The 21,492-nt window shown below is 44.7% G+C and overlaps 1 protein-coding gene across 5 annotated transcripts in view; it reads left to right on the top strand.

Annotated features, from left to right (window-relative positions):
* DDO (D-aspartate oxidase) overlaps positions 1-21,492 on the top strand; it is a 51,139-nt gene that overhangs the window by 10,290 nt on the left and 19,357 nt on the right. The window contains exons 1-2 of one of the 5 annotated variants that reach the window (XM_043542802.1): positions 9,540-9,743; positions 15,317-15,379. The exons of 1 other annotated variant lie outside the window; for it this stretch is intronic. The gene's annotated coding sequence lies outside the window, so the exon portion shown is untranslated. Of the gene's footprint in view, positions 1-9,539; positions 9,744-15,316; positions 15,380-21,492 lie in introns of those variants that run through there. 3 more of the 5 variants (XM_043542803.1, XM_007057412.3, XM_043542804.1) reach the window with 3 other exon arrangements.

The following is a 21,492-nucleotide window of genomic DNA, read 5'->3' as shown; positions in this document are numbered from 1 at the left end:
GTTTACCCAATTATGAAAATGTGGACCTCAGAATGGAAGCTTCCTGCCAAATGCTGCCTGACTGGCTTTATTTGAACCATTTCATGTCACTGCACTCACCTGCGTGTTGAGTGATACATGATCTGGTGCTCAATTATCAGACAAAATGCTATGTCAGAAAGGAATGATAAAGTCTGAAAGTGGCCAGTCCACCCACCATACTTGCTAACATGCTGTGTCACAAACATGAAAAACATAATCTCACTTATGAATTAGTAAATTATGGAGATTCAAAATCACAGCACCTAGCAAGGAGCTGATTATGCCTATCTGCATTGAGTTGGTTAATTCAGTATGCAGATCGGCACACATTCCATCTAAATGACCTATGTTCTCTGTGTGTGCACTAGTAGAGTTTAGTATTTAATCTAAATAGGAGACTGCATTTGCTTTGCATCCTTTTCTTTATTCTGGAGCTGGAAGGCTTTGAAACACTTCTGCTTTAAAATTTTCATGTAAAAAATCCTTTGCAAACATTAGCTAATTATTCCTCACAGCCATCCTGCGAAATAGGTATTATCCCCATTTTACAGATGGAGAAACTGAGACAGGAGTGACTTGCTGTAGCTCACACAGGGAGATAATAGAAGAGTTGGTCAAATGAAATAAAAGCAAAATGCATTCTAAGATGATCTTAACACTTTCAGTGTCCTTACAAACTTAGATGCTTCTCATCACAGGCTGGCTCTTCAGCCAGGCTCTCCCCTTTGATCAGTGCTTCAGTTGCTTGGTGGTGGTGGTATCTATAGATGTAGGTGGAAGAGAAAGAGCATGGCAAAATGTCTCTTGCTTTTATCATGTCCTTTTTTTCCTCCTGGCTTCCCCCTCCCGCCCCCAGTCAGAGTCAGATGAGCATTACTCATCGCAGTCCCAAACTGTCAAAGGAAGGGGATGACTCCCTCAAGGGTCCAACAGATTATTTTTTTGCTGCCTAAACCAGTGTCCATTGTTCCCGTGAGGCTGGGCTGGGTTTGTCCCATCCATGCTCTGATGAGATGTGAACTGCCCCCTATTCTTGGAGAGTTTTTTCATGGGCTTGCTTTAAGCCATGAGGATACATTTTCAGCCTCATAACTATATACATGAAATTATAACCTTACTATAACATTACTGTAACAATTACTATAACATCACTATAACAACCATGCTCAGTGCATTATGAGCCTTCCGAGGACACCCAACATGAGAAACTTTGCATTGGATACCACACAATCATTTTATAAAGATGAATATGGGGGTGTAGGGTGTTCCCCCGAGGTACAGAGTGTCACAACCCAATCTTAGCCCACACTAATGTCAATTTGTGCTGTCAGAACAGTGCTAAAAGACTTAAAGCTGCCTTCAATGGGCACTTGAGGATTGGGAAATGCTCAGCTGCCATAAAGGCAGGGTAAATCCAGCTCATGCTGAAGTCCCTAGGTCTCAACTGAGCACTGACAAATTCATAGCTGGAACCAGGCTGGCTCACCTGTGGGTTAGTATTGGTAAAATAGGTATTTGAGTTATAAAATTGTGCTTAGTGTTTAGACTTTACTGAATGCTTGTAAATTGCTACATGCATTAATCTCACTTAACATCTGTATCGCATATTGTAAGGATACTGCTGTAAGTCTCTGTAACTGTGTAAATCACCAGACAGGAAAGAGACCTGAATTAGGACTTGTCTACACTTGAAATGCTGCAAGTAGCACAGCTGCAGCAGTGCTTCAGTGTAGACACTACCTCTGCCAATGGAAGGGTTCTCCTCTATGTTGAGGTAATCCACCTCCCGATAGGCAATAGCTATGTTGATGGAAGAATTCTTCCATGGACATAGCACTGTCTATGTTGCGGGTTAGGTCAGCTAAACTACGCTGGTCACAACCCTGAATGATATAATAAAGCTGACTTAATTTTCCAGTGTAAATCAGGCATCAGTGTGAAATACTGGCTTTGAACAAAGTGTTGGGCCTTTGCTGTTGGGCAGGACCTATTAACACCAGATAAACTATTGTGGAATATCAGAGGACAAAAGACTGTGGATTGCTCCATGAAGGGGGAACATACAAGTGAATTCCTCCTATCAGCTGAACTGGCAGCTCAGCCAAGGGGGTAGGGGAATAAAAATCTCTGACAAGGAGAAAGTGTATCTCTATGTTGCTTGGACTCTCAAGGGCAAGATTTTCTAGGAATGGGCAAGCGATCCCCTGTATTTAGCTGGTTAGCCCTAAGGGACGTATAGAGCTTGCTTATTATAAAAGCTTCTATTACCATTTGCAATTTAAGACTATAACTCATTTGTATGTGTATGTTTACCTGTTTTAACCCTTGTAAATAACTCTTGTTCTCTTTTTGTAGTTTATAAATCTTTAAATAGTTTGTTATAGGAATGGCTACAAGCATTGTCTTGATGTGAGATCTAAGGTGCAATTGACCTGAGATAAGTGACTGGTCCTTTGGGACTGGGAGTAACCTGAATATTGTGACTTTTTTTTCTATATAAGGGACAATCTATCATAAAGGCAAGCTTGCCTAGGTGACAAGATAAACTGGAGTACACAAAGGGACTGTCAGTGACTCCACAGTTAGGATGTTTATAGTGCCTCAGGAGTTTACATATGATATCTGGTGACATCTAAGTATAGAATTCACATCCTATTTGGGGTTTGTGCCCAGCCTCCTAACAGTCCGCCCTGAGGTTGGTAACCACACTCTTTAGCCACTGAAGCATAGCTTGACAGTGACATTTGAGGGAAGGGAGGGGACAAGGCCTGAGTGCACTGCACTCCAGATTCCTCAGCAGTGTAAAGGCCCCAGCAGCCATTACAAGTCAATGCAAGTTAGAACAGACCAGTGGCTGCTCTAATTTGCACCAGGAGCCAGTCTCAAGATCTGTGTCTTAGAACCACCTTTCCCTCCCCCCTTTCAGATGCTCTGAGCTCTAGATTTAGCCTATTATGGGCTAGTCTAAACAAACACTTAGTTTGCAGCAAGCTGGGGTGTAAATCTACCTGGCACTAGCCTGCCGTGCACTAAGTGTCTCTGTGGGCCCTGCTGTCATGCACTTAAAAAAAGTTCCACAGTGCACTTTGATCAACACTGCTTTGAAATGGGAGTAGATCAAGGCACACTTAGGAAATTTTGGTGCACATTAGAAGGGTCCACATGCACACTTAGTGCACGACAGCCTAGTGTGGGGTAGATTTACACCCCAGCTTGCCGTAAACTAAGTGTTTGTGTAGACAAGCCCTGTGTCTTGTGATAAAATCGTTAGTAAAAGCTATACATCTCTCTGCCACACACAGACACAATGCTGACCCAAGAGTCTCATAGTGACCTATAAAAAAACGTTATAAATCAACTGCTATCTTTTTCCCTTCTCCTTCCTTGACTCCCAGGTTGACTGTTCCCTATGTTGAAGGACATACTGGAGCCTGAATTCTACACTGCTAACCGTTGAACAGATACGTTATCCCCCAGGCTGTTTTGAAATAACAGTTTTGCTGCTGATGGAGAAATTATTCATATGCTTAATTCTGAGCCAGTATGTTTATTATCATTCACATACTATTTTCCCCTTTTGTGCTGGAAAAAAAAACAGCGAAAACTGATGTCCAGCCTCCTGAATTATCCATCACTATCTCTGGAACTTCTTTCAACTAGTGATGCCTAGATATCATGGCAGCTGACACCCTGGAAACATGTATATGGACTGGACTAACATACATAAGACTGTCTTTAAAAAAAACTCACTAAGGTGGGTGTACGCCAGTGTGTGACCTTAATCTTAATGGAACCCTTTTGCCAGGTGGTTAACAGCAGCAAAAAAGGGCCAGGTTCAATATATCTAGGGTCCCATTTGAAAGTAATTAAACTAGCCCTCATTCCGTAACTTGGAAAAATTAAATGCGTCTTCTCTAGGTGCCCTTAAGAGGCAGAACTCTCCCACCTGTAGCACTCCAAGATTGGGTAGAAACAAGGAGGACTTCATTAGGGGAAAGGTTTCAGAGTAGCAGCCGTGTTAGCCTGTATTCGCAAAAAGAAAAGGAGGACTTGTGGCACCTTAGAGACTAACCAATTTATTTGAGCATGAGCTTTCGTGAGCTACAGCTCACTTCATCGGATGCTGTAGCTCACGAAAGCTTATGCTCAAATAAATTGGTTAGTCTCTAAGGTGCCACAAGTCCTCCTTTTCTTATTAGGGGAAAGGGATCACAGTCATCAACTTGGGAAAACACAGCATGAGAATTATGTGCAAAGAAAGAGTAAAATATCCACTCTTTAGCAACACCACCACCACCAACAAAATGTTGCAAGGAAAGATTTGGCAACCTGCATGGAAGTTGGAGGGAGGAGCCCAGGCTGCGGGAGAGAGAGTGTTTGGGGGATGCACCAGGAAGTTAGTCACATGGCTTCAATGCTAGCTGCAGTTGTAGCACCTCTATAAATAGTTCTTTTAAGAAAGCGCCAATTTCTTTTTACAAGCAAGGAGTCCTCTTGTTATTGCCCCATACACAGTATATGAAACTCCATTTTCAATAACATTGGTAGTAGTTTGTCTAACTCCCTTTCCACCCACTGATAGTAGTCCCTTGACTGCACTACCTCACCAAACCCCTGTACAGTTTAGATCAAGGAGAAGCAGTAGTCCAAGAGTTTCTCAGCAAGTCTGACTCCAGTCTCAGGGGAGTCTGGTCCAGCCTGGAGGTGCCACCATTTATCTCAACTTAGTGATTCAGTTTTATTAAGATGTTGAGTAGGCAGGGCCTCAGTGGAGTCCACTCAGTTCTGCTGATGTCCTCTTTGTCATCTCTCGCATTGAAGTCCTCATGGGAGGGGAGCCAGGAGCAGTTAGGGCACTTGAGCAGAGACCTGGGGGCTTAGAAATTAGCTTTTCGCCATGTGATAAAAACTCTTTCCTCACTTTGAGCCTTTCTGAGAGCACATAGCCCCCTAAATCCAACTTCCTGTATAGTTATGGTGACTGCTCAAGTGTCACTAGAGGAATGGTGGGTAGGTAGCCTTTGCAACTGAAGTGCTTTATGGCAGGACTTTTCCCTTCTCCCCAAAAGTGAGAGTCCAAATCTCTTTTTCCTCTGGAGCATCTGGCCATAGGGCTTACATTAATAAGAATAACCTTAACATTATTTGTCACTTCTTTAGCTTCCTTTATAAAATTTTCTAGTAGCTGAAAGCCCATGCTGGCACATGGGTGTAAGTCACAAATTCACATATGTGTGAAAAAGCCAAAAATGGCTGAGACCTTCAAAACTGGATGGTAACAGACCATGGATCCCAAGTATATGCTGGTGTGACTGGATGCCTGGGAGGGACCACACTGAGGGCAGACTGCATGAAACAGGGCAGACAATCCCCCAAAAACTAACTGGTGGTTTATTTTATAATTAGATTCACCAAACGAGTATCAAAAGAGCTTCTGTAGCACCATGCTGGTTAACAAGAAACCAAACACAGTCCCCTTTCGGCCTTCCAGCCCTTGGCTCCCATCCAGACAAACAAGTTCTATATAATGAAAGGTTACTGAATACCCATTTCCCCATACATGAGGTTCTACCAATCCCAAAGGATCAAGCATTTACCCCAGATCACTTTGTATCCCTGATCTTACCCAAATATCATGCTGTCAGCCAATCCTCGGTAAACTATCCAAAGATTTTATGAATAAAAGAAAAGAAGAGAGTTATTGAATGGTTAAATAATCATATACATACAAACTGTTTTCCATGTGCCTAGATCAGGATCATAGCAGTGATGGAATAGACTGCTGACTTGCAAAAGTCTCTCTGGTAACTTCCAAAAGATTGGAAGGTCCTCAGTCCATAGTTCAAAATATTTCTTTTAGTTGTAAATCCACAGTCCAGAGAATTGGAGCAGGAATGAGGCAAAAAGAGATGTCTCAACAGTCTTTTATATCCTCTGCCACGTGCATGGAAATTTACTGTCCCAAACAAAGCACACAGCCCCCATGTATGGAAAGTTACTGACAAAGATGGAGTCTGAAGTCACATGTCCATATCACATGCCCTTACATGTTTTGCTGAATCACAGGGCTGGCCGCTGTCCCTTTGTTGTCTGAAGCACCCGCAGGAAGACTCACTGAAGAGCTGATCTCCCATAATGGCCCATCACCACCTGAATGGTCCATCTACAATTGAATGGTTCACCAACATTGGGCTGGATAGACAGGATGTAAAACTACCTTGTGAGCGTAACCCAAGAACAAAACACATGTTTGAGATACAACTACATAGCAAATATTCGTAACTTTAGACACAAAAATGATACATACATATAATACCTAACATGACATATTTTGCATAAGATTTGTAGCAATTGTATAACAGTGGTAACAACAATGATATCAATGGTCATCTTAAATCATACAGCATCACAGTTGGTTATGTTGTTGTTTGGGTGATTGTGTTAATTTGTGTCTAGAGGGGATTGTGCTGGGAGATTTGTGTGGGTGGCGAATAAAGGGCGCGTGCTGCAGGGAGAGGCTGTGTGTGTTGGGGTTATTGTGTATGCTGATTGTGTTATGTTGATGGTTGTGTTGATTTGTGCTGGTTGTGCTGGGATAGTTGTGTGGATTTGAGCGGGTGGCACAGGGACACATGCGGTGGCAGCTGGGTCAAGCAATCCACCATCTGTGCAGTCTCCCTCATGCAACCAATGAAATTGTCACATGCAAATTAGTTGTAGAGTAAGGATGGTGATTAGCTGAATTACCTCTGATATCACAATGATATCAAGGACTCTTGGCATGACATAGAGACATGCTTTATTGTCACTGTACACTGTACAGATATAATGCATAAAGTCAAAATGGCTAAGAACTTAAAAATTGGATGGTAACAGATTGCAAAACCTATTGATGATTCAACCTGGTGATATTCTGAACAAAAAGAGCTCTCAATCATGCTTATAACTTCACTACACACGGACTCGACTCAGACATTTTAGGCTTCAGAGTGGCGTTCCTGGAATCTTCTTATATAGCTAATACAGGGTGCATCCAAGACATTCAGTATTAGGCGAATAGATGTTTTCATCAACAAGGGGCAGTGAGCTGCAGAAGTAACACACTCAGCCTCTGTGGAAAAGATAGTGCCTTGTTTCCTTCAAGAGTGCAACTCTGCAGCCAGTTATGCAATTCATTTCTATTCAGCAGGAAGGATAGTGTTGCTAAGTGAGGCTGCAAGGGTGAGATCCAAAATGGTGGGGGAAAGGAAAAGATCTCTGAGAGTGCCATTAAACTTAATGTCAGATGCAATGGTGACAGGGACATTTCAACAAACAGATCATCCCTCTATTTTCTGGGAGAAACATGCTCCATGTCAGTGTTGCCAGTTTTAGTGATTTTAACATGAATCTTGAGATATTTGGTGTTTTTCTTAAAGCCCCGGTTTCTGGAGGCATGTTACTGTGTGAACATTTCAGCTTTAATTTTTAAAAGTTAAGTTTCTAGCCCTCATGGTTGCAGAGAAAAGCTAGAAAACATGAATGCTAAAGACTCAAAAAACAGAGATGTCCAATATCAAGATTTAAAAATTATTATTTTTAAGTAAATTCCATAATTTTGGGGTGCCTAGCTCCTGATTTGTTTAATGCTGTGGTTACCAATACAGGAGTGCTCATTTTTAAATGATCTGCTTTATACTTTGTAGTCTTGTGGTAGCCGTATTGGTCCCAGGATATGAGCGAGACAAGGTCCCTGAGGTAATCATCTTTTACTGGACCAGCTTATGTTGGTGAAAGGTACAAGCTTTTGGACTACACAGCTCCCCTCTTCAGATCTGGGGAAGAAAGCAGAAGGTCTGAGCTAAATACAAATTGGGACACATTGGTAAGCAAATAGGGTAATTGTCGGAGGCTGTCACTTGAAATGAGGTGGACAGCTGGGGATTAGATTGTTCAGCAGAAAGGCTTTGAAATGAACAATTAAAGGTAGCAGGTAATGTGGTGTGTTGCAAATTGTTGTAATGAGCCACAAAATCAGTGCCCCTGTTAAATCAATGGCTTTTGGTGTCTAACGGAGTTATAAATTTATGTTTGGTGATGTATTTTGGGTGGATTCTGAGCATTGTGCATTACTTTGTATGTATCTGAGACAGGCAGCTATGTATTGGTTGTGGAGTTGTTGTAACCGGTTCCACTTTTTAAGTTGGATGGCTGTCAGCAGCTTTTTTTAAAAAAAAAACAGCAGCAGGGAGTCCGGTGGCTCCTTTTTTTTATAGTGTTTGGTTTCCTGCATGATTTCTATGTAGATTTCCTGAGTGTTTTGTTCCAGTGTGAGGGGCGAAAAGCATGTGAGGATTTCATAACTCTGCTAGATATCAAAAGCCATGAACTTAAACAGGGACACTTGTTTTATGGCTTATTACAATAATTTGCAACACACCGCACTGCCTGTACCCTTAATTGCCCACTTCGAACCTTTTATGCATAATGATTGCTTCACCCCTTCTGCTTAGCAATCTGTCCCAACTTGTGTTTAGCTCAGACACTCTGCTTCCTTCCCCTGATCTGAGAAGAGCTCTGTGTAGCTTGAAAACTGATATCCCATAGAAGTTAGTCCAGTAAAAGAAATTACCTAACCTATCTTCTCTCTCTCAAACTTTCTTTTTCCAGTCAATATGCAAGAGCAAATAAAGGGGTAAGATTTTCCATTTACAAATAAATAAATGAGTACAGCAAGACTAAAATTTTGTAGTACTGTGTATGCCCTTGAACACAACCAGCTATGACATCTCCTACAATAAAAGATGGCATATAGCTCTTTCCTTTCAAACAAGAAGAGATCATTCCAGTTTCCACCACAAGAGGGCAAAAGTAATTTAGGATTTTAGATGGCTTTGTTTTTCATTTGTGGGGGAGTTTATGACAGTGTAAGGCTCTCAATTTTGTCCCTTCTGCTTCTTACTATCATTTCCTATTTATCTCTGATAATAAAACCAGTGCACTGTATATGACATTTACTAAATCAGTAGCAAAGAACAGCTTTCCAAGTTGGAACCTCAAGATATTGTTAAATAGTTTGAAATGATTTTGTCTTGCTAATATCTCTATTTTATATTGTGCTAGCAGGTTTTAGCAAATCCTACTCATTGCCAAAAGAACTCGTTGATTTAATAATGGGTAAACTGGGATTTAACGAGGACCTCTTCCTGAGCTGTACTGTGGAACTGAATATAAAGGGCTGACAGCTTGTCGTACTCGGTTAATGATTTGCATTGTTGCCCAAGTATCCTGGCAGCCATGATGAGATTCACTACAGCTGTAATAGTTGCTCACATCTAGGGAGAAGGCAAGTTAATTCTAGGCGAGATACTCTAGGCTCCCAGAGTATCGTCTCCTCGTTAATGCATCGAGGAATTTATCTGCAGGGAAAATAAACATAGAACAAAAAATGACAAAGCTTCCTCAGTGCTAATGAGTGGGCTGTAGGACTCTCCTCTCGCTACGTGTCAGCTCTGGGGACAGCCCCTTTTGAGAAAGCACAAGCAACTGTTTTATCTGTGACGTGAAGCAGCAACCAAACAGGAGCAATGGCCAATAAGGGTGGAGTTTGATGTGGCATCATAACTGCTCCTCCCATTGACCTAATGTTTTTCTTTCTGTCTTATTAATGCTTTTGTGCACTTCTAAGCAATCCCGGGGAGAGCAACTCTTACCAGACAGAATCTGGATTCTTTATTCATCAGGTATTTCCCCCTCCTTCCCTTCCCCAACTTTTTTTAAAAAGGATCATAGATATATTTAACTAGATAAAAAACATGTTAGCTCCCAGAGACCATTCCCTTGGAAGAGCAGGATGTAGTCCCTTGTAGGCAAGGTATCAGATATTAAATGGAACTACACTAGATTTCATTCCACAAGTTGCATAAAATTTGCTTAAAACAGAGGTGGGCAAACTATGGCCCGTGGGCCACATCTGGCCCATCGGACTGTCTTGCTTGGCCCTTGAGCTCCCGGCCGGGGAGGCTAGCCCCCGCAGCTTCAGTGCACTGCCAGCTCTCCGGCCAGGTAGCATGGGCAGAGTGGCTGGCTCTGGCCAGGCGGCGAGCTCCTGCTGCTCTGAGCAGCATGGTAAGGGGGTGGGTGGCTGGGTGGATAAGGGGCAGGGAGTCCCAGGGAGCAGGGGGCGGTTGTATGGAGCGGAGGTTCTGGAGGGGGAGGCAGTCAGGGGATGGGGAACAGGAGGCTTTGGATAGGCATGGGAATCCCCGGGGAGGGGGGGCTGTCAGGGGGCAGGGGGGTGGATAGGGGTCGGGGCAGTCAGGGGACAGGGAGCGGGGGGGTTGGATAGGGAGTGGGGTCCCGGGGGATGGTTAGGGGCAGGGGTCCAGGAGGGGCAGTCAGGGGACAAGAAGCGGCGGGGGGTTGAATGGGTTGGGAGTTCTGAGGGGGGCAGTTGGGGGCAGAAAGTGAGAGGGGGCAGATAGGGGGGTGGGGGCCAGGCTCTTTGGGGAGGCACAGCTTTCCCTACCTGGCCCTCCATACAGTTTCTCAACGCCGATGTGGCCCTCGGGCCAAAAAGTTTGCCCACCCAGGCTTAAAACAACAGCTACACTGATTCCTGTGGGAGCTATGTTTAGATCTAAGGTGGAGGCTGCCCTGCTGTAAGCTGAGTTGAGCTGTCATATCTGTTTACAGCCAGTGCCATTAGCCACAGTGTTTAATGCAATACGTAAAACCCTTGGACTTGTGAACGAGTGCTCAGAGGTCTGGGAAACTTAAACTCTTTATCGTGTTTATCTCAACCATACGAAGAGCCAATATGCCTGGCAATGTCTAAGTCTTGGTCAATGGGAAGTTTTGACCTTTGCTTTTTGGAGAGGGAGGAGGACATTGACATGCTAGTATTATTGCAAATGTTTAGTGCAGCTAGCTAGGAGCGGCAGTGTTGACTATAGCTACAGCCTATCAATAGGTATTCTGGAGAGAGGAGAGTTCATGTAGGGTCAGATACTTGAATAAATATCAGAGGGGTAGCCGTGTTAGTCTGTATCTACAAAAACAGCAGAGGAGTCCGGTGCACCTTAACGACGAACAAATAAATCAATCTGGTAGTCTTTAAGGTGGCACTGGACTCCTCGTTATACTTGAATAAGAGTGCCTGAAGCGGCTTGAATCATAGAATATCAGGGCTGGAAGGGACCTCGGGAAGTCATCTGGTCCAACCCCCTGCTCAAAGCAGGACCGATCCCCAATTAAATCATCCCAGCCAGGGCTTTGTCAAGCCTAGACCTTAAAAACTTCTAAGGAAGGAGATTCCACCACCTCCCTAGGTAATGCATTCCAGTGTTTCACCACCCTCCTCGTGAAAAAGTTTTTCCTAATATCCAACCTAAATCTCCCCCACTGCAACTTGAGACCATTACTCCTTGTTCTGTCATCTGCTACCACTGAGAACAGTCTAGAGCCATCCTCTTTGGAACCCCTTTCAGGTAGTTGAAAGCAGCTATCAAGTCCCCCCTCATTCTTCTCTTCCGTAGACTAAATGTCCCCAGTTCCCTCAGCCTCTCCTCATAAGTCATGTGTTCCAGTCCCCTAATCATTTTTGTTGCCCTCCACTGGACTCTTTCCAATTTTTCCACTTCCTTCTTGTAGTGTGGGGCCCAAAACTGGACACAGTACTCCAGATGAGGCCTCACCAGTGTCGAATAGAGGGGAACGATCATGTCCCTCGATCTGCTGGCAATGCCCCTACTTATACATCCCAAAATGCCATTGGCCTTCTTGGCAACAAGGGCACACTGTTGACTCATATCCAGCTTCTCTTCCACTGTAACCCCTAGGTCCTTTTCTGCAGAACTGCTGCCGAGCCATTCGGTCCCTAGTCTGTTGGATGGGTAGTGGTGCATTGGATTCTTCCGTCCTAAGTGCAGGACTCTGCACTTGTCCTTGTTGAACCTCATCAGATTTCTTTTGGCTCAGTCCTCCAATTTGTCTAGGTCCCTCTGTATCCTATCCCTACCCTCCAGCATATCTACCACTCCTCCCAGTTTAGTGTCATCTGCAAACTTGCTGAGGGTGCAATCCACACCATCCTCCAGATCATTTATGAAGATATTGAACAAAACCGGCCCCAGGACCAACCCTTGGGGCACTCCACTTGATACCGGCTGCCAACTAGCCATGGAGCCATTGATCACTACCCGTTGAGCCCGACAATCTAGCTAGCTTTCTATTCACCTTATAGTCCATTCATCCAGCCCATACTTTAACTTGCTGTCAAGAATACTGTGGGAGACCGTCTCAAAAGCTTTGCTAAAGTCAAGGAACAACACGTCCACTGCTTTCCCTTCATCCACAGAACCAGTTATCTCGTCATAGAAGGCAATTAGATTAGTCAGGCATGACTTCCCCTTGGTGAATCCATGCTGACTGTTTCTGATCACTTTCCTCTCCTCTAAGTGCTTCAGAATTGATTCCTTGAGGAGCTGCTCCATGATTTTTCCAGGGACTGAGGTGAGGCTGACTGGCCTGTAGTTCCCAGGATCCTCCTTCTTCCCTTTTTTAAAGATGGGCACTACATTAGCCTTTTTCCAGTCGTCCGGGACTTCCCCCAGTCGCCATGAGTTTTCAAAGATAATGGCCAATGGCTCTGCAATCACATCCACCAACTCCTTTAGCACTCTCGGATGCAACGCATCTGGCCCCATGGACTTGTGCACGTCCAGGTTTTCTAAATAGTCCTGAACCACTTCTTTCTCCACAGAGGGCTGGTCACCTTCTCCCTGTGCTGTGCTGCCCAGTGCAGTAGTCTGGGAGCTGACCTTGTTCGTGAAGACAGAGGCAAAAAAAGCATTGAGTACATTAGCTTTTTCCACATCCTCTGTCACTAGGTTGCCTCCCTCATTCAGTAAGGGGCCCACACTTTCCTTGACTTTCCTCTTGTTGCTAACATACCTGAAGAAACCCTTCTTGTTACTCTTAACATCTCTTGCTAGCTGCAACTCCAGGTGTGATTTGGCCTTCCTGATTTCACTCCTGCATGCCAGAGCAATATTCTTATACTCATCTCTGGTCATTTGTCCAATCTTCCACTTCTTGTAAGCTTCTTTTTTGTATTTAAGATCAGCAAGGATTTCACTGTTAAGCCAAGCTGGTCGCCTGCCATATTTACTATTCTTTCTACACATCGGGATGGTTTGTCCCTGTAACCTCAATAAGGCTTCTTTAAAATACAGCCAGCTCTCCTGGACTGCTTTCCCCCTCATGTTATTCTCCCAGGGGATCTTGCCCATCAGTTCCCTGAGGGAGTCAAAGTCTGCTTTTCTGAAGTCCAGGGTCCGTATTCTGCTTCCTTGTGTCAGGATCCTGAACTCGACCATCTCATGGTCACTGCCTCCCAAGTTCCCATCCACTTTTGCTTCCCCTACTAATTCTTCCCGGTTTGTGAGCAGCAGGTCAAGAAGAGCTCTGCCCCTAGTTGCTTCCTCCAGCACTTGCACCAGGAAATTGTCCCCTACCCTTTCCAAAAACTTCCTGGATTGTCTGTGCACTGCTGTATTGCTTTCCCGGAAGATATCAGGGTGATTGAAATCTCCCATGAGAACCAGGGCCTGCAATCTAGTAACTTCTGCGAGTTGCCGGAAGAAAGCCTCGTCCACCTCATCCCCCTGGTCCGGTGGTCTATAGCAGACTCCCACCACGACATCACCCTTGTTGCTCACACTTCTAAACTTAATCCAGAGACTCTCAGGTTTTTCTGCAGTTTCATACTTGATCTCTGAGCGGTCATACTGCTCTCTTACACACAGTGCAACTCCCCCACCTTTTCTGCCCTGCCTGTCCTTCCTGAACAGCTTATATCCATCCATGACAGTACTCCAGTCATGTGAGTTATCCCACCAGGTCTCTGTTATTCCAATCACATCATAATTCCTTGACTTTGGCTTAAACCTGGCTCTGTTTGTCTGTTAAAGTAATAATCTAATATAAAAACATGTCAAAGGCACATCCTAATTGGGGTTGTGGTTTGTGAGTATATGTGTACTGTTTCCTTTAAAACCATATCAGTAAAGTAGAGCAGGAGGAGGTCTTAGGCAGAAGCTCCAGAGTAGAGGAACGGGATCATCTGGTGATTAGGGTGCTAGCCTGGGACCTCGCTTGAATTCCCTGCTCTGTCCAGACTTCCTGTGTGACCTTGGTCAAGGCATTTAGGGCCAGATTTTTCAAGGTATTTAGGCACCTAAAGATATAGACAGGTGCTTTTGGAAACTCCCATTAGGTGCCTATCTGCACCTTTAGGTGCCTAAATACTTTTAAAAATCTGCATCATGTCTCTTTGTGCCTTAGTTCCTCATCTGTAAAATGGGGATCATAGCACTGCCCTACCTCCTGGGGTGTTGAGGATAAATACACTACAGACTGTGAGGTGCTCAGATACCACAGTAATGGGAGCCATATAAATACCTAAGGTAGATACAAAGTTAAGCAGAAGGAGAGACAGAGTAGCTTTAGGGATCATCTATGCTTATTTATTCAGTCTTAGAAGAAATTGACTCTTTCAGTGCTTCTTGGCCATTGTCACATGACAGGTCAAAAATCAACTCATTTCAAAACGGTATAAATAAGAAGAAAGGAAAATGTCAAAGCTAAACTTGCCGGAAGACTTTGTTGGATAAGCCCACAAAATGGCTTGAGCTTTACCAGATTCTGCACTGCAACAAAGTTTACTGCACAAGTGGCAAAGTGCAGGTCAGCACGTGGGAAGTGTTTATGGATAACACGCCTTCATTAAGGAAGGCAATGACCTGAAAAAGTTTGAGGAGCAGATAATTCCAAAAAGGAAATTTGGCACTCAGAGGGTGTGTGCTTATACCATAGGGTGCAGAGTCCAACAGAAAGCAGGGAAAGGTTGAAGCCTTAATAAGGGCCCTATAAGAATGAAGAAGAGCATTATGACTTTGATAGTCAGTATTACCAACTGTGAGCCAGGGACCCCTTGAGATCAACAGACGGTGCATAGGGTGGTCCAGAGATCCCCAGGCTCAGGTATCTGCATAATGGTTTACCAAAGTCATGTGAGGTCTGTATCAAGAGTCGGTAGCCCACTGGTCATCATAATCATTGAGAGATATATGTATGGATAATGTTTATCTATACTAAAAAATATGTTCTTAAGGTGTAGGAGTTAAGGCAGGTCTCCAGGAGGTGACAAACCTCCCTCCTGAAAGGAATGACATCTTCAAGGTAACTGACACTTATTTCCCCATTTGGCCATTTATTTATTGTATATTGTATGCCTATTTGCATACTGAACTAGGTGCAAATTGGGAGATTGCAAAAGCTACACAAAAGGAAATCTACAGGAAGAAACAAATAGCAGGTGGGTGTCGCGTTTACGTCTAAAGACGAAGGATTGTTAGAGTATATATTGGAGTACAAAGACACACAGAATCCTTTCCTAAGAGGCCAGCTGACGGTGTGAATGTCTCATGAAAGAAGGGTCGAAGTCTACCTGGTTGTAAATTGTTGCAGGGATTTTGGGTGAGCAACATTTTGTGAGACATGAAATCATCTTATTAAATTAGTCTAGGCTCTAGAATGTATGTTATGATTTTATTTTATACATCACCATTTGCTTTTAATACTTCTACTTGCTATCACTTGAATCATAGAATTGTAGGGCTGAAAGGGACCTCGAGAGGTCATCTAGTCCAGTCCCCTGCACTCAAGGCAGGACTAAGTATTATTTAGACATACCTGACAGATATTTGTCTAACCTGCTTTTAAAAATCTCCAGTGACAGAAATTCCACAACCTCCCTAGGCAATTTATTCCAGTGCTTAACCACCATGACAGGAAGTTTTTCCTACTGTCCAACCTAAATCGCCCTTGCTGCAATTTAAGCCTACTGTTTCCTGTCCTATCCTTAGCCTGGGTCTACACTACGGGGTTAGGTTGAATTTAGCTGCGTTAGGTTGATTTTAAAATGAATGCGTCTACACAACCAACCCCGTTCCGTCCACCTAAAGGGCTCTTAAAATCGACTTCTGTACTCCTCCCCGGTGAGGGGAGTAGCGCTAAAATTGACCTTGCTGGGTTGAATTTGGGGTAGTGCAGATGCAATTCGACAGTATTGGCCTCCAGGAGCTATCCCAGAATGCTCCAATGTGACCGCTCTGGACAGCACTTTGAACTCCAATGCACTAGCCAGATACACAGGAAAAGCCCCGGGAAATTTTGAATTTCATTTCCTGTTTGGTCAGTGTGGTGAGCTCAGCAGCACAGGTGACCATACGGTCCCCCCAGAATCACAAACGAGCTCCAGCATGGACGGAAAGGGAGACAATGGATCTGATTGCTGTATGAGGAGAAGAATCTGTGCAGGCCGAACTCCGATCAGAAAGAAGAAATGCTAATATATATGCCAAAATTGCACAGGGCATGGTGGAGAGAGGCTACAACAGGGACACACAGCAGTGCCACATGAAAGTCAAGGAGCTCAGGCAAGCCTACCAAAAGACAAAGGAGGAAAATGGTCACTCCGGCTCAGAGCCCCAGACATACAGCTTCTATGATCAGCTGCATGGCATTCTAGGTGGGGACCCTACCACTACCCCACCACTGTCCGTGGACACCTGCAAGGGGGGGAGTCTCACGCAACAGGGAGGAGGATTTTGTGGCTGAGGAAGAGGTAGAAGAGAAGGAGGAGAATGCGCAGCAGGCAAGCAGTGAATCTGTTCTCCCCGACAGCCAGGACCTTTTCATCACCCTGGAGCCAATACCATCCAAAGGCGGGATCCCCAACCCTAAAGCCAGAGAAGGCAGCTCTGGTGAGTGCATTTTTGTAACTACAGTACAAGGTTTAAAAGCAATAGTGTTTAATGTTTGATTTGCCCTGAAGAATTGGGATGCATTCGCGGCCAGTATAGCTACTGGAAAAGTCTGTTAACGTGTCTGGGGATGGAGCAGGAATCCTCCAGGGACATCTCCATGAAGCTCTCCTGGAGGTACTCTGAAAGCCTTTGCAGAAGGTTTCTGGGGAGGGTTGCCTTATTTCGTCTTCCACGGTAGGACACTTTATCACCCCAATCCAGTAGCAAGTAGTCTGGAATCATTGCAGCACAAAGCATGGCAGCGAATGTTCCTGGGTTTTGGTCGCATTCAAGCAACATTTGGTCTTTATCTTTCTGTGTTAGCCTCAGGAGAGTGATATCATTCATGGTCACCTGGTTGAAATAGAGGAATTTTTGTAAGGGAACAGTAAAAGGACCCCGTTCATACTGGGCTGTTTGCGCTTGGCTAAAAGGAATCATCCCGGAGAATAGTCACTCAGCGGGGGGAGGGATGAAGGGATCATCCCAGAGAATAGCCACACGGTGGAGTGGGAGGAGGTGTGTGCTGCACATCCCCCCGAAAACTGCAGCCCCTCCTTTTAAATGTGAAACCCAGCCGGCATTGGGAAGGAAGGTGCTGCAGTTTGAAACCATTCCCACATGTTATGAAGGTGTAAGAAGCCAACCCCGCATACCAAAAGCCTTACCATGGCTGTCTGGAAACCGAATTCTGTTGCCCAGCCATTTGTGATGTGTCACCATACCGGCAGGTGCTCAATATAAAAGACAAAATGCGACCTTGTACCTAAAGCACATGTGCTGTCTGCTGTGAACTGCTTGATTCACTGTGAAAGTCTCCCTTTTGTTCTCAGAAATGTATCATCTTAAATTTTACTCTCCCCAGGTGCAAATGTTTCTATGCTCCCTCTATCATCTCCATCCCTGAGGTTATCGCAGATTAGAAGGCAAAAAAAAAAATGCACCCAAAATGACATGTTTTCCAACCACATGCAGTCCTCCCACACTGATAGAGCACAGCTTATTGCATGGAGGCATTCAGTGGCAGAGGCCAGGAAAGCATTAAATGAGCGTGAAGACCAAAGGCAGAGGCGATGCTGAGGCTAATGGGGGAGCAAACAGACATGATGAAGCATCTGTTGGAGCTGCGGGAAAGCCAACAAGAGCATGGACCCCCACTGCATCCATTGTATAACTGCCTACCCTTCTCCCCAAGTTCCATATCCTCCTCACCCAGACGCCCAAGAACGCGGAGGGGGGAGGCTCTGGGCACCCAGCCACTCCACTCCAGAGGATGGCCCAAGCAACAGAAGGCTGTCATTCAAACAGTTTTGATTTGTAGTGTGGCTACAATAAGCAATGTGGCCTTGTCCTTCCCTCCTCCCACACCCCACTCCACCTGGGCTACCTTGTCAGTTATCTCACTTTTTTTTTAAATTAATAAAGAAAGAATGCATGGTTTCAAAACAATAGTTACTTTATTTCCTTTGCCAGCTGTGATTGAAGAGGGGAGGGTGGTTGGCTTACAGGGAATTAAAATCAACAAAGGGGGCGGGTTTGCAGCAAGGAGAAATACACACAACTGTCACACCATAGCCTGGCCAGTCATGAAACTGGTTTTCAAAGCCTCTCTGATGCACAGTGCGCCTAGCTGTGCTCTTCTAATCACCCTGGTGTCTGGCTGCTCAAAATCAGCCACCAGGTGATTTGTCTCAACCTCCCACCCCGCCATAAATGTCTCCCCCTTACTCTCACAGATATTATGGAGCACACAGCAAGCAGCAATAACAATGGGAATGTTGGTTGCGCTGAGGTCTAACCTAGTCAGCAAACAGCACCAGTGAACTTTTAAACGTCCAAAGGCACATTCTACCACCATTCTGCACTTGCTTAGCCTATAGTTGAACTGCTCCTTACTGCTGTCCAGGCTGCCTGCGTATGGCTTCATGAGCCATGGGAGCAAGGGGTAGGCTGGGTCCCCAAGGATAACTATTGGCATTTCAACATCCCCAACAGTAATTTTCTGGTCTGGGAAGTAAGTCCCTTCTTGCAACTGCTCGAACAGCCCAGAGTTCCTAAAGATGCGAGCATCATGCACCTTTCTCGGTCATCCCACGTTGACGTTGGTGAAACGTCCCTTGTGATCCACCAGTGCTTGCAGCACCATTGAGAAGTATCCCTTGCGGTTTACGTACTGGTTGGCAAGGTGGTCCGGTGCCAAGATAGGGATATGTGTTCTGTCTATTGCCCCACCACAGTTAGGGAATCCCATTGCAGCAAAGCTATCCAGTATGACCTGCACGTTTCCCAGAATCACTACCCTTGAGAGCAGAACGTCAGTGATTGCATTGGCTACTTGGATCACAGCAGTCCCCACAGTAGACTTGCCCACTCCAAATTGATTCCCGACTGACCGGTAGCAGTCAGGCGTTGCAAGCTTCCACAGGGCTATCGTCACTCGCTTCTCAACTGTCAGGGCAGCGCTCATCTTGGTATTCCTGTGCTTCAGGGCAGGGGAAAGCAACTCACAAAGTTCAAGGAAAGTGTCCTTACACATGTGAAAGTTTCACAGCCACTGTGAATAATCCCATACCTGCAACACTATGCAGTCCCACCAGTCTGTGCTTGTTTACCAGGCCCAGAATCGGTGTTCCACTGTATCAACCAGCCCCACTGCTGCCAAGATGTCCCAAATGCCACAGCCCGTGCTTTCAGGAATGTCTGTGTCCATGTCCTCATCACAATCGTCCTCATGCTGGCGTCTCTTAGCCCGGTTCTGCACATACTCCACGATAATGCGCGAGGTGTTTACAATGCTCACAACAGCAGCAGTGAGCTGAGCGGGCTCCATGCTTGCCATGGTATGGTGTCTGCACAGGTAACCCAGGAAAAAAGGTGCGAAACAATTGTCTGCCATTGCTTTCACGGAGGGAGTGAGGGGCGACTGACGACATGTACCCAAAACCACCCTCGACAATGTTTTTGCCCTATTAGGCATTGGGACCTTAACCCAGAATTCCAATGGGCAGCGAAGACTGCGGGAACTGTGGAATGGCTACCAACAGTGCACCATTCCGTAAGTCGCTGCTAGCCACGGTATTAAGGACACACTCCGCCGACTTAATGCTCTTAGTGGGGACATACACAATCGACTGTATAAAATTTCTAAATTTTAAATTTTCAATTTCTAAATCGACTTCTATAAAATTGACCTAATTTCGTAGTGTAGACATACCCTTAGAGGTTAAAGAGAATAATTTTTTTCCCTCCTCCTTGTAACCACCTTTTATGTACTTGAAAACTGTTATCATGTCTCCCCTCCGTCTTCTACAGACTAAACAAACCAATTTTTTCAATCTTCCCTCATAGGTCATGTTTTCTAGAACTTTAATAATTAATTGTTGTTGCTCTTCTCTGGACTTTCTCCAATTTGTCCACATCTTTCCTGAAATGTGGCACCCAGAACTGGACACAATACTCCAGTCGAGGCCTAATGAGTTCAGAGTAGAGTAGAAGAATTACTTCTTGTGTCTTGCTTACAACATTCCTGGTAATACATCCCAGAATGAGGTTTGCTTTTTTTGCAACAGTGTTACACTGTTAACTCATATTTAGCTTGTGATCACTATGACTCCCAGATCCCTTTCCGCAGTACTCCTTCCTAGGCAGTCATTTCCCATTTTGTATGTATGCAATTGATTGTTCCTTCCTAAGTGGAGTACTTTGCATTTGTCCTTATTGAATTCCATCCTATTGACTTCAGACCATTTCTCCAGTTTGTCCAGATCATTTTGAATATTAATCCTATCCTCCAAAGCACTTGCAACACTTCCCAGCTTGGTATTGTCTGCAAACTGTATAAGTGTACTCTCTATGCCATTATCTAAATCATTGATGAAGATATTGAATAGAACCAGACCCAGAACTGATCCCTGCGGGACCCCACTCATTATACCTTTCCAGCCTGACTGTGAACCATTGATAACTACTCTCTGGGAACGATTTTCCAACCAGTTATGCACCCACCTTATAGTAACTCCATCTAGGTTGTATTTCCTTAGTTTGTTTATGGGAAGCCCATGTGAGACAGTGTCAAAAGCCTTACCAAAGTAACTATCCTAAGCCCAAGGCTTGTTACCCTTTCAAAAAAAGCTACTAGTTTGGTTTTATATGACTTGTTCTGGACAAATCCATGCTAGCTGTTACTTACCACCTTATTCTCTTCTAGGTATCTGCAAATTGATTACTTAATTCTTTGCTCCATTATCTTTCTGGGTATTGAAATTAAGCTGACTGGTCTGTAATTCTTCATGTTGCCTTTATTCCCCTTTTTCTAGTTTGGCACTATATTTTCCCTTTTCCTGTCTTCTGAAATCTCTCCCATCTTCCATGACTTTTTGAAGATAATCGCTAATGGCTGAGACATCTTCTCAGTCAGCTCCTTCAGTATTTCAGGATGTATTTCATCAAGCCCTGGTGATCTGAAAACATCTAACACCAGGGAGACGCTCGGAGGACTCAAGGGTTGGAGTGTGCCTGTCGCTAACCTGTGGAATGATTGCACGGCTGAGGGGAGTGCTTGCATTGTCTGTGGCCAGTGGGGTTGGGGAGCTGACACACAGCAGGCACAGACTAGACTTCC

Source organism: Chelonia mydas, chromosome 3, assembly GCF_015237465.2.
Source record: "Chelonia mydas isolate rCheMyd1 chromosome 3, rCheMyd1.pri.v2, whole genome shotgun sequence".
In the NCBI taxonomy this organism is placed as follows: domain Eukaryota; kingdom Metazoa; phylum Chordata; order Testudines; family Cheloniidae; genus Chelonia; species Chelonia mydas.
Note: the sequence above shows the minus strand (reverse complement) of the source record. Positions and strands in the feature narration are given on the sequence as shown.